Raw genomic sequence first — 12935 nt, 5'->3', positions numbered from 1 at the left:
GGAGCCTCATTTGCTTCTGCTGCTTCTTCTGATGTGAGGGAACTGTCACTCCTGACACCCTGTGTGCCTTGTCCCTCACTGACCTCCAGCCAGAACCTAACCTTTCCAGGGGACTGGTGGTGGGAGAAAGGCTGCCCCTAGCTATTCCAAGGGTTGCTTTTCTGGAGTACACAAGGCTTTTGCTGCCAAATATTTGTGGGAAATACTGCACTTTTCTGTAATGCTGTAATTGCAGATGGTACCTGGCTGTGCTGTCCCATGTGCATCTGTATAGTCACAATACAGAACCAGCTCTCTGGTAATGGGATTTAGGGAATAGTGAAGTGAGATGAGAGAAGGATTTTAAATATGGCAGATTTACCAGTTGTTCACTGCTCCTGTCATTGGTCTGAGACCTTCTGGGTGAGTTAAATGTGCTCAGAACTTTTGTGGATGTTACCGACCTGGAGAAGAAGCTAAAATATATGAATGAAACAATGCAAGTGGTCCAGGCAATCCAGTGTCTCTATCACTTTCAGATACTACTAGGACACTTTCCCTTTATCCAAAACAGTGAGTTTTACAACCACAATTGCTTTGGTGTTAGAAGCAAGAATGTAACAGCCTTACATGAGAACATGTTGTGTTACAGGGCTTAGTGTAAGGACCAGGAAGGTATTGCTGGAATATTTGTTTCTTTCCATTTGTTCTCTGGCCTCATAGTTTGACATGGTCTGATGGAGAGACATAGGAGCAATTGATCCAAATTAAATAAAGAAGTGAATTCAGAGTTAAAGCGGCTCTGATTGATCTTAATTTATCCTTGTAATGAGCTAACTGAAATTGATAAAGGTCACTCTTACTTATGAATGAGAGTGTCCACAAAAGGCTTTGAAGTAGTTTCTGTAATCCATTTCAGATGTTAATTTGAATTAGTTTTCTGAAATGTCTGCAGGCAGAAAACCCATTATAGTCTGTGTGCAAGACTGCCAGCATTCAAAAATAATTCTGCTTATCTACATCCTCAGTGCCACAGCAGGTAATTATTGTAGAGAGGGATCCACTGCAGTATCCCAGTGGCCCATGTCCCCAGTGTCCAGGTTTCTCCTCTGTGGGAAACCATTGCCTCAAGCCTGCATCAGGGACTAAGCACTCATTCTAAATCTGGTACATTTTGCCTACCTCCTACTCCCAGTGCAGTAATTTACATTTGCTTTACCCTGGCTCTGATGTTTGCCACCTTCACCCGCAGCTGAGAGAGCAAGTCTTTAAACACTTTTTCCAACACTTAAGCCAGAATTATTCTGTGGTTCAGCTGCTGGGTGAGACTAATGCCAGGTTCCCCAAGGAACAAATGCACCACCTGGCCAGTGAGCTCCAGCTGTCTGGCTCTGTGCCTTGAGGGCCTCCTCTACTGCCAGATCTTGCCAGTTAGTCCCAGCGTGTAATTTTTTATTGTTGCTGTTGTTCTTCTTAGTGACTCAGCCAAGATTGTTTTAAAAAGATGTATCTGCCTTCTAAATTCAGGGAGGCTGTAAAAAAGGAGGAAAGGATGGGTGCATGGGAACTGCTCCGAGCTATTTCTTATGTTTATTCTCTAAATTACAGCTTGAATATCACTCTTATGTTGTGCCTGTGTCACTCTGCCACGTGGAAAAATTGAGAATATTCTGACAGGCTCCTTTCTGTGCTGGTTGAAGAAGGATGTTTGAACATCTATTCAAATTCAGAGCCCTGTCATATGGTATTTTCAAAGGTTTGTGCTGGTCATGGGCACTAATTCAGCTTCACAGGAGATTCTTTTGAACTTGAAGCTGCCTGGAAAAGGCCTCTGCTTTTACGGGGTATTTCTGAGGAATATGCAAAGGTGATTTTTTAAAAATTTTCTGTCCTGTCTGTTGCTAAGTGCACTGACTTCCCAAGAGTCTTAGTCCCTTGCTATTGGATCATTTCCACAATAGCACTGCCACGGATCTGAGATCTGCTGCGAGGAGATGGCACCCCAGGATCACAGCTAAAGGGCTGTCAGAGGCGCCACCGAGCCGTCCAGTGCTCTGCTCCCTTATGCCTCGCTTGTGAAGCCACGGCCAGCCCAGGCTGAAGGCTGAGCCCTTGCAGAGCTCTGAGTGGATGCTGCCCAGGAGCTGGAGCTGGGGCAGGCTGTGCCGTGCCCGCGGTGCTGGCCGGCTGTCAGCGGTGTCCCTGTGCCAGCCCTGTCCCTGCCTGGCGTGCCTCTCGCTTCCCAGAGTGCTCCTGGAGCGTGGCAGGCCTTCTGGAGGTGGCTCTCAGACTCTTCTGAGGACACACGGGCCTTCCCTCACGTGTTGGAAAGGCAGAGGCATTTGTCCCCAGGTCTGGAATAGATGCCACCCTCGGGGAACACGGTGCTGTGTTCTAACCCCAGTGGGACAGCCGGGGACGTAACCTGGAGGTCACTTGGACAGGCAACAATGCAAGTTTGTTTGTCAGTCTGTGTGTGTTTGTCTGCAGAAACCTTACTGCTCCAGTGGGTAATGGCACTTGCACAAGAAGTTTAAGTGAGAATTCAATTAAGGAAAGATTTGGAGCCATCCTCCCCTCAAGTAGATTTTTCTTTAAATAGAACTTCCTTATTCTGAGCTGCAAATGGGAGTTCCACTGCAGGCAGCTCTGAAATATGCATTTCAGCTTCTGTATTATTTAGTGCTAGGACAGGACAGTTAATTACCTCTCCAAGGCACTGGAGCTATTTAAAATATTTCCAAGGTATTCCCAGCTTGTCTCCTGTCAGCTTGCCTTACGGTAGTTTTATTCATAATGTGTATTTAAATTTATGGGAAGATGCCTTCACATTTGGGTGTGTGTGTTTGTGTTGGAAAGGATCATGTGCTCTGCTATGGCAGAACTGAGTAGGAAGCAGTGCCTTCTAGAGAGTCAGAATTTATCATCTGCTTTAATTGCATTGTATGCTAGAAGTTTTTTATTTTTAAAGCAACTTCAATGGGACAGAAACACTTAGGCTGTTATTTCTCCTGATTTTGATGTATCTTAACCCAAAAGTAACATCATTTGCACAGTAGAGCAGTGTTTTTAATTAGTGTAAAATGCATATTGGGCTGGAGGTACTGCTGATTATTTCCAGGATTAGATTTTTGGTTTTCTTACATGACTGTAACAGAAGAACAGTAAGAATGACTTCTGTGATGACCCAGCTTATTTGTTGAGTTTGGAAGGTGCTTGTACTGTCAAATTTTCTAAATGTGACTTTTTGGAAAATGGGAATTTCATTCCAGAATTCCAGAAATTTCTGCTTTTCAAATTAATTTATGATCACAGTGAAGATTATGTCTGTGTTTGCTGAGGCAGATGATTAGAAAAGGGGGGGGTGGGCAGGGGGGATTTGGTATGGTCAGATTAGAGGGAGATTTTAAAAGACAGTTCTCTAACATATTCTGGTCCCTCTTGGAATAAGTTATGGGTGGCCTAGAGATGAGGAAAATAAAATCTCATATCCTTGGTACAAAATGTCCCCTCTTAAATGTGGACTATATAGCATTTAAGGGTTTTGATTTCTTCAGTTTTGGTTGTTTGTTTTTTTTTTTCATTGGTGGATAACACCATAGTTCCTTATTATTTTAGTATTTTAGATTGATGAAAAAATAGTAGTAGTCATAAATTTAGTCCAGACACCACCAGGACAATTTTCTTTCCAGGATTTAAGTTTAAAAATAGCACTTAATCTGAAGCTGAAAATAATTCTGAGCTGGAAAAATTAGTGACACTGTAATAAAGTTATCTGGAAACTGAGCTTCCAAGAATATGTGATCCATGTAAAGGTGTCTACATAAAAAGCTCAGTTGCTCAGAGTGGAACAAGGGATTTATGTTTCCACTGCAGGTGCCTTTAAGGAATGTGTTGTTCAGCCTTTCCCATTGCTGATGGCAGACAGGTACACCAGGGGGAATTTGTGTTGAGCTGCCTGCACTGGCAGCACAGCTGACCTTGAGTGCAGCTCCTGATCCCTTTGGTGCACATAAGCAGCCTGCTAAAGGGCAGCTGTTTGTTGGGTGGGGCTTTTTTCACTTTCGATTTGTCATGGAGTGAATATGGAACTCTTGATAAAAATTAGTAGAATTGGTGTGTGGGTGTCACCAGTGTGCATAAATTGCTGACTAAATGCTCAGTTAAATGCCATCTTAATTTCATTTGCTTGTATTAATTTTTGTTCCTAAAATTGTTCCAAGGGTTCTCAGAGGCTGAAGGCTAGAATTGCTTTCTGATTCATCTGGGATGGATGACTGGCTGTAACAGCCCATCCTTTAAATAGAAGAAACAGACCACATCTTAGCTGCTTCTGTTCTTTGCAGGAGTGCAGATTAATTAATAACAGGAGAATGAGGTGTTAAAAGGCCTTGCTGGTATCCCTTCTGTGAACATAATAGGAAAAAGATGGACAGAAGGAGTAAGTTATTGTAGTGCTACAGGGGAAAGGGAGGAATTCTCAGCTGGTGACACAAGTGTTGATTGTTTCCATTTCTGTCTGGACTTTGGTGTGTAGCAGGGGTGCAGCTTTGAGAAGTGCACACACTGTTCTCCCAGCCACTGCACAAAGAAATGGATTCCACATAGCATAATTGCAGTCAGACTGGGGACTGTGGGCCAAACGGGTGGACTAAAAAGTTTGTGGAAAGCTGGCTAGACCTTCAGGCTTGAAGTATCAGTGTCCAGCTACCAGCCTGTGCCAAGCAGTGCTTGATCAGGGCTTGGTGCTGGAGCTGCTCTGTCCAACATCTTCATCGGTGACCTCGGTGGTGGGGCAGAATGTCCCCTCAGCACATTCATGTGTGACATCAGGGTGGGGGAAGCAGCCAGGGAACTGCAGGGAGAACAGGGCTGCCATTCAGAGGAACTTCAGCATTCTGGAAGAGCAGGCCAGCAAGGACTGTGTGATGGCAAAGACAGTGGCAGTCTTGTGCATTGGATGGGGTTGCCTTTCTGGGAGCAGCTGGCCAGGTGGCATCTCTGCAGAAAAAGGTTCTGAGGGGCAGGAATGTGAGTCAGCAGAGTGTTCTGGTGACACTGAAAGCTTGCTGCAGAGCAGAGTAAGATTTACAAGATTTGGCAGAACATAGCTGGCAGATAGGGGAAGTGATTGCTCCTCTGTGTTCAGCGCTGAGGGCTTCCTCTGGAATCGTTTCCAATTTTTTTCCAGTTTTACACTCACCCTCCTGTGCAAAAAAAAAAAAAAAAAAAAAAAAGCTGACAAATGAGCAACTGCAGCAGAGTGCTGATTAGGGATCTGGAGCTTGGGACCTACGTGGAAAAGCTGAAGGCACTGGCTTTGTGTGGGCCTAGGGAAGAGAATGCTAAGGGCAGGTACAATTGGTGGTTTCAATGACCTGAGTGGATCTATGTTTTCTGAATAAACCCCTTCCCACACTCTCCTTGGTGCATAGTGGAAGGGCAGAAAACAGCAGTCAAAAAGTGCAGCAAGAGAATTTACAGCTAAATAGAAGGAAATCTTTTTTCACCATGCATGTGTCCAAACCCTTGATAAGATTACCCAGAAAAGTTGTGCAGTCCCTGGAGATTTTCAGACATTGATGGAAAAAGGCCCTGAGCAACTCGATCAGGTTTTGGACCTAGCCCTGCTTTGAGCAGAAGCTTGAGCTAGAGGCTTCCAGAGGTCCCTTCCAGCTGGATTTGCTCTGTGATTCTCTTTTAAGGCTCTGGGAGTCTGATGGCAGTAGACTGCTGAATGGAGGGTCTCCTGCCCTTCAGCATTCGACCTGCACGCTGTGATCTGCACTCAGAAGGCACAGGCTGTACTTTTTTTAGGCTGGAATCTTATCATCCTTACTCATATCTTAAGTGACAGTGGGCTGCTTGTAAAAGCAAGCACTGGCCATGAGGTAGGATCTGACATCAAGGAGTTCCAGCACTCACGTAAGCAGTGACCTCCTCCTCCATCCCCCAAGCATTGCTCTTGCTTGTCAGGGCTCTTCCTTTTAAACTCTGTCCTCCTCGTGGTGAATGACCTGACGAATGAGTGATGGTCCATGGGAATCTCAATATTTTTGGTCTCTTGTCCCGTGTGTAAGTCCTTGGCAGATTTCTGCTTGCTGTAGCAGAAAATTTGGGCAGAATGGAATAAGGAGTTGCACTCAGATGAGCTCTCTGTACTCTGGGTGTGGTTTATAATGCATGGGGCACTGAGTCACAGGAATAGCAATGAGGAATATGAGGAATAGCAATGTGGAACTGCCACTTAGATATGGCAGTAACAGTGGACATGGTTCTCATTTTCTGTCTTCTGAAACAGAGGTGATAAATAAATAAATAGAACCACTGATTCTGAGAGGTGTCCCTTGTGTGTTTTAACTAGAAGCAGCTGCCATTGTCCTACTTCTAAAGAAAACATGCAGGTGTAAAAGCATGTGAATGTGAATTAAAAGAAGAGTAAATCTTCCTTTCTTCTGCCTTAACAACCTCTATCAATTTTAATCCTCCATATTTCTGCTTGTTTAATTTCCTTTACTACTTATTTGTTAAATAACTGAGTGCAGTTGCTGTTGAGGTCTGTTAATGTTAACACTTTCAGTGTTCTCAGTTTACCCTAGCAAAATAAGAAAAACAACCAAAACAAACAAACAACACCACCTCCCAACATTATTTACTCAATTTCACTACTGGTTAACATCCTGATATAATATATTGAGTCTATTAATGAGACATGTTAAATTTATGGTTGTAAAAAACTCCTTTTGTTTTGGTTTCTGTATCACCTTGCTTTAATCCCAGTGATAAGAAATAAATTCCTTAGTCTAGAGTCCCATCTCATATGTAGAAATACCAGAGGTGATAAAAATTTAATGCAAGAATTTTTAATGTATGCCAACAGGCTGAGATAAAAATTGCCTTGCAGCAAAGAAGAAAAAAAGAGTTATAAAGCATCATTTGAGTTCTTCCAATATGCTTATCTATCAACAGTGCTTAATACTTAAAGCAAATGTAGGACTATAAAAACCTGTAACTGCTTGAGATATTTCCCTTCTAGCAGATTTTTGAGCCTTGGTCTTTAGATATATTTGTGATTTATCTGAGCAATTCTAAGTTATTGAAGAAAACTTTTTTTATTGGGCCACACTGTTCATTTGTTCTCATTTTTAATATTCCCATCAGATGCATCTGCACTTAAACCAAACAAAAAATGTCTTGTGGATTCGAGAAATTGGTTGAAATTCAGTTTTACCTAGAAAGAGACCTTTGTGTGCTTGGGGACTAAAAAGAAGGATTTTTGCTGTACAGTTGGAGTTTACTGGGGTGTGAATGACAGAGAAGAATGCTGATGCCTTGTTTGATGACAGGATGGTGCTGGGTAGGTCTCTAAGCAGGGATGTGTTGCTTCAGTTCAGTCAAAGAGAAATGTACCTGTCAGGACATGCCTCAAAAAGTGTATGATGTTTTTGAAGGGAGAAAAAGGGGCTATTTTCAATAATGGATGAAGTTGTGACAAGAGAAGTTTATGAACATCCCATAAATTAACGTAGTATAGGAGCTCAAGGAAAGTTAATCCCTACACCATGGAACTTGTAAACATTACATGGAGTCACAGAGGGGAAAGGACATTTAAGATCATCATGTCCAACTGTTAACCCAGCACTGGCACATCCACCACTAAACCATGTCCCCAAGTGCCACATCTACAGATCTGTGAAACACCTCCAGGGTCGGTGACTCCACTCTTCCCTGAGCAGCTCATTCCAGTGCTTGACAGCCCTGTCAGTGGGGAGCATTCTCCTGATACCCAGTTGAAACTTTCCCTGGCACAACTTGAGACCATTTCCTCTTGTCCTGTTGTCTGTTACTTGGGAGAAGAGTCCAGTTCCCACCTCGCTACAGAGCTTCTCACAGAGCATGGATCAAGCCGAGCTGGAACTCCATCAGTCCTGCAGGGAGCTGTGGGGTGTTAGAGCCTGTGACTGCTGACAGACAGATGTGACACCACTGGGAGGTTGCATCCATTCCTTCCCTCTGAGTATGATACTCTTCCTGTCAGTCCCACACGTCAATTTCTTATACAAAAGAACAGTGAACTCTTCACTTCAGAGATGACATTAGCATTCTCTTTTCCTCCTTGGAAAGGATGTAATGTCACAGAGACACTGTTCAATTCCACAAACTTCCATTTTAAAGACTCCCACCGTGGCACGTGGGAGGCTGACTGCTGAGGATGGGCACAGGCTCAGGAACCCCTAACACTGAGTGTTGCTCACGTCCTGGTGTGTCATGTCAGCCTGAGGGTGCTGTACTCAAAATCCTGACACACATAATGCTGCTTTTGTTAAGGCTGAAGAAGAACATTTGCAATATTGACTTTTGCCTATCGTTGTTTATGCTGTGGGCTAGAAAAGTCTGCATTTTCATGCGGGATTTGCAGAGAAAATTTGGTTTACTTCCTTGTTTTTCTTCATCTCTTTGCAGAGCACAAACAGAACCCTGCCTCACTCTGAACAATATTCAGGGCATATGAAAAGTTTTCACTGACATTAAAGAAAACAAAGTGGAGGCACTGTTTAAACCAGCTTCTTTTTCAAAACAATGCTGTTGTGCTCATAGTGGTGTACACTGAAAGCAGTCTTCAGCATTTCTGGTCTGGTTTAACTTGCTGTAGCAAACATTCACTTGTTCAAAATACCTGTGGGAGCATCAGTAAGCTTTTTTCATGGACAATGCTTACAGACCTAGGCTTTATTAATGTAATAAAGACCAATTACATTAATGTAATAAAGACCAATTTTTTTGTTGTCTGACAATCATTACAGCTATTACTCATTGTGAATGAATCCCTCATCCAGGCCTTTCATTTAGGTCTTAGCTGACTTCTTGAAAGGTTGAGTCCTCCTTGGAAAAAAATTAAGGATGTAAACATTATTCTGCCACTGATAGAATCTGGATATTTTTCTTTTCCAGGAGAATTGTTTGGCAAGTGGATCACAGTTGCAACTAGCTTGTATCAAAATTAGGAGCGTTGAAAAAAATCTGCACTGAACTTCCTAAAAACAATTAATGAAACAACAAATCATTATTTCAGTTCTGTAGTAAATAATTTAGTAACTGCCTGAATCTGAAGGAAAATAGATGGAAGAAAATTAGGATTCATATTGTCAGGTGATGTAAACTGATCTCTCCACTAACCTAATCTCATTCAAAAAAAAAGGATTTTTTTTTTAGTATCAGGACGAAAAACCAACTATAACTATCAGAGGATCTGGCCCAAAGTTATTTATTGTAAAGATCTGTTAAATGCCAGCCTCTGATGTATTAAAAGTACCTGTTTAGGCTTAGCATACTTTCCTTCTGAAAGAAAAACCATTTGCTTAACCAACAAGATGCCAATAAAAAATAGAATTACAGAAAAGTTAATTAATGAGACAATTCAAATACATCCTGTTTTGTTTCTTGGCAACAGAAAGCGTGTGACAGTCAATTGTCTGCCAAATATTTTATCTTCATGTTATCCATTTGTGATCCGTTGCCTGGCGCCTGAATTAAAGCCAAGTCAAGGGAAAGCAATCAGTATCAGCAAGTTTCCAAGCTACCTTGGATCCTGGAAAAGCAGAGGGAGCTTACATGTATTTGTGGCTTTACAAAGACTTAGCTTAGCTTAGGGAATGGCAAATTGTTAAGTAAATCTTGAAATGAAGTGTAATGGGAGGCTTCCATTTTAGTCTAGAAACTGTTTAAAGCTCGGTGCATCCCAACTGGAATATCTGTATTTCTAACAAGCGTAGATTGAAATCCCAGTAGAGTTGACTCAGTCTCCTTCCTTCCTGCGTGGATATGTTGGGGAGTGTGCAGTTTACCCCTTCTCTTTGCCTTCTGATAATGTTTGTGAGGACAAGGATGCCTGGGCTTTTTCATCAGGGCTGTCGCTGCCTCAATGTGTGACCTCGGAAAATAACTTGGCGTCTGTAGGGGTGGAATTTTTAAAACGAGCTGCCTAAAATTAGGCATCTAAAAATAAACAGCTTGTGTTCATGCAGATGTGAAGCCTTGTTTCAGATTATTTTGCTGGAAAAAATTAGCTCCTACGTTTGTTTACCTGTAAAACTGAGCGGTGTTGAGAGACATGATAAAATATTGTAGAATCTTTGTGCAGAATAGTCATGTAGAGAAATGGAGGATTTTTTTTCTTCTTTTCCCTGAGGATATAAGTATTTTGGCCTCAACCTAATCAAATCAAAACAAAAGCTCTTTTGGAAGCATTTCTTCATACAGCACTGGAATACAGAATGGAGCTCACTACTTCAGAGTGTAGATTAATAAAAAGCAGGGATGTATTCCAAAAGGAGTTAGGAAAAAAAAAAAGTGAAAAATAGGTGCATTAGTAGCTAATAAACTCTGGTCTGGAGGCAGTCTAAAGCTAAATCAGCATATTGCTGCAATGTGAGAGAGAATCTAGAAGGATCTCAGAGTATTTGCCCTGGCTGTAAAGCTTTTTCCCTTAAGCACTTCCTGTTGCAGGTTTTAGATCTTTGTTTATGCCTTAACTAATTAAAATACTGTACAAGTTAATTAATGTTTTTAGAACATTGAGACCATCAAATGAAATGGATATGCAAGAATTTCAAATGATGGCTGAAGGGGGAGGGAGGGTCTTTCTCTGACTACAGAGATTCAGTGTTCTGCCGTTGGCCCAAATCTCTCTCATAATGAATTTATCTACAGGCTGCTGCACTGGATTCTGGAGATGTCTGGTATGAGTAGCTCTGGCTTAATATAGGCTTCCTTTTAAAACCATGTGACAGTTTACAAAATGCTCTGGGATACCCTAGGATGAAAGGTACATAAATGCATGTAAAATGCTATCATTAGGATGCAATTAGAAACACACAAGAAAGGAGTGTTTGCTTGGCTACCCTTTATATGTCTATAAAGTTTCATTTTTCTGGAGCACAGGAGACATGGCATAATACTTGTTCTAAGCAGTTACACTTGAAAATAATTGCTCTGGGCCAGCTCTGAGGAAGTTACTGTAAATTTGTTTCTGCTGCAAGGCAGAGACAGTGAAACTGATGTAATAATTTCAAAGAACTGGGCAAAAAAATCTGGAGGAATCACCCCTGGAAACTGAAAATGAAAAGAATTACCAGCAATCAGGAGTGTCAGCCTGTATTGCGAGGAAAATTGTTTGCTGAAATAGTGAGGAAGAGTCTGCTTGTAATTTTGCTCCTGTGATGTGTTGGTTGTGGCACTGTCCCTTATGAACCAGCTCTGGTGAAAAGGCTGAGGCACCCACAGGGACTGTGTAGGGGCATTTTCCATTACATGGGACTTGAAGTGAGAACACATAAGAAGATAAACTATGAGGGAAGAGGGTAAATTCATTTCCCTTGGTGAGAGATTATTGGTATCCTTTAAAGTCTTTGAGGTTTTGTTTCTTTCTTTCTTTCTGGAGTTTGTTTGGTTTTTTTAAAATAAATAATTTTCTTTAAACAGGAAGTGTGATGGCTAGACCTTTGGGTTGGGATTCACAAGACCTTGATTCAGTTTCTAAGCTGGGCAGAGAGATTTGTTGTCCTGGAAAGATCACTCAGTTTGCCCAGTTTTTTTCCTCATCTGTGCTATGGAAAGAGTGTCTCAACAGGGATAAAATCTCCCAGGGAGCATGCTGAGCTAATATGGTCCAATGTCATCTAGGAAGAAATTCTTTTGAAACTTGAAGGGAAAACTGTGATGCCTTGCCTGTCTCCCACTGGATGCCATGAGAGTGTGCTGATTCATGGAGCCGTGGTTTTCTGAAGTGGCTGATAACATTCTTGATTAGTGGGTTTTCTGCTAGTAGGTAGTTTATGAATGTGGGAGCTTCTGTTTGGGTTATGTGAAGACTGCAGGGAGAAAAAAGGGTGATTAAAAAAAGGAAAGCTGTATGAATGAACTTTTAAAATCAAGAAATGTCAGTTAGATTGTTGGTTTGTGTGACAGAGTTGTGGAGAACACTGTTGTCTTTTTGTTTTTCTGGCAACAGTGTAGTCCTGTATATCCCTTGCAGCACAGGGATTGATTATTTAAATCACTTTGTAGGAATTACAATAAGCCTGAGAACTGTAGGATGGAATAAGCTAAATCCAATGAAATTGCTGGAGAACTAACAGCCAGAAAGTCTCAGCTGAGCTTTAATAGCCAACAAAAGCATCTCTGCTGGGAATAATAGACTGCAGTATTTCCAGGTCTTGTCACTTGGCAAGATTTACGAGGCTTTTTTATTCATGAGAACAACATACAGTGTTTATGGCAGCACACTGGCAGATTTCAAATATTCTGAAATTCCTGGAGACTGGACCTTCAGCTTTAGGAAACAGAAGGTCCTGAGCTGGGACTCAGCACCTGAACAACGAGAAGTGATGGCGGTGTACCGAGCTGCAAGGTATGATTGGGTAACTGAACATAAATGAAAGTGAAAATGCAATTGTCTGTATTAGAGAGGTGATGTTTTGTACATAAACAGCCATAGAGATGACTTGTATTTATACCTGTCTTGACTATGATGTCTAATGTTGTAGGTACTAATAATACCCAGCGACTGAAAATTGTGATGACTTGTACAAAATGGAGATGTGTATTGAATCATTCTCATCTTCCTTCTTCACCTTTTCCCCTAAACAAAAAATAAATAAATGTGGTTAACAGAAGAAACCGCACTGGTGAACTTGAGAAACTTGGTTCCTTGTTTCTGAGCTCCTTTTCACCATTTTGTCTGAGACAGAAACACAACACGCAGTTGTACCTAGGAGCAGAGTAAATAAAATAAATAAATTCCAGTGGTCAACACTTCCTGGGAATATAGTACTTTAATTTTTTGTCTGTAGAACAAGAATAATTGTATCTTCTTACCATGTCAGAGGATTAGTAATGGTAATTAAAGTGTGGAGTGCTTTGATTATTAAAAAGAAGAATGAGCAGGGAAAGAAAGC

At 41.6% G+C, this 12935-nt stretch overlaps 1 protein-coding gene across 1 annotated transcript in view; it reads left to right on the top strand.

Annotated features, from left to right (window-relative positions):
* Nucleotides 1–12935, top strand: part of ABLIM1 (actin binding LIM protein 1) — a 187605-nt gene that overhangs the window by 32927 nt on the left and 141743 nt on the right. The window lies entirely within an intron of this gene.

The sequence above is a fragment of the Motacilla alba genome, chromosome 6 (genome assembly GCF_015832195.1).
Source record: "Motacilla alba alba isolate MOTALB_02 chromosome 6, Motacilla_alba_V1.0_pri, whole genome shotgun sequence".
In the NCBI taxonomy this organism is placed as follows: domain Eukaryota; kingdom Metazoa; phylum Chordata; class Aves; order Passeriformes; family Motacillidae; genus Motacilla; species Motacilla alba.
The sequence above is the reverse complement of the archived record's forward strand: the minus strand, read 5'-3'. Positions and strand labels throughout refer to the sequence as shown.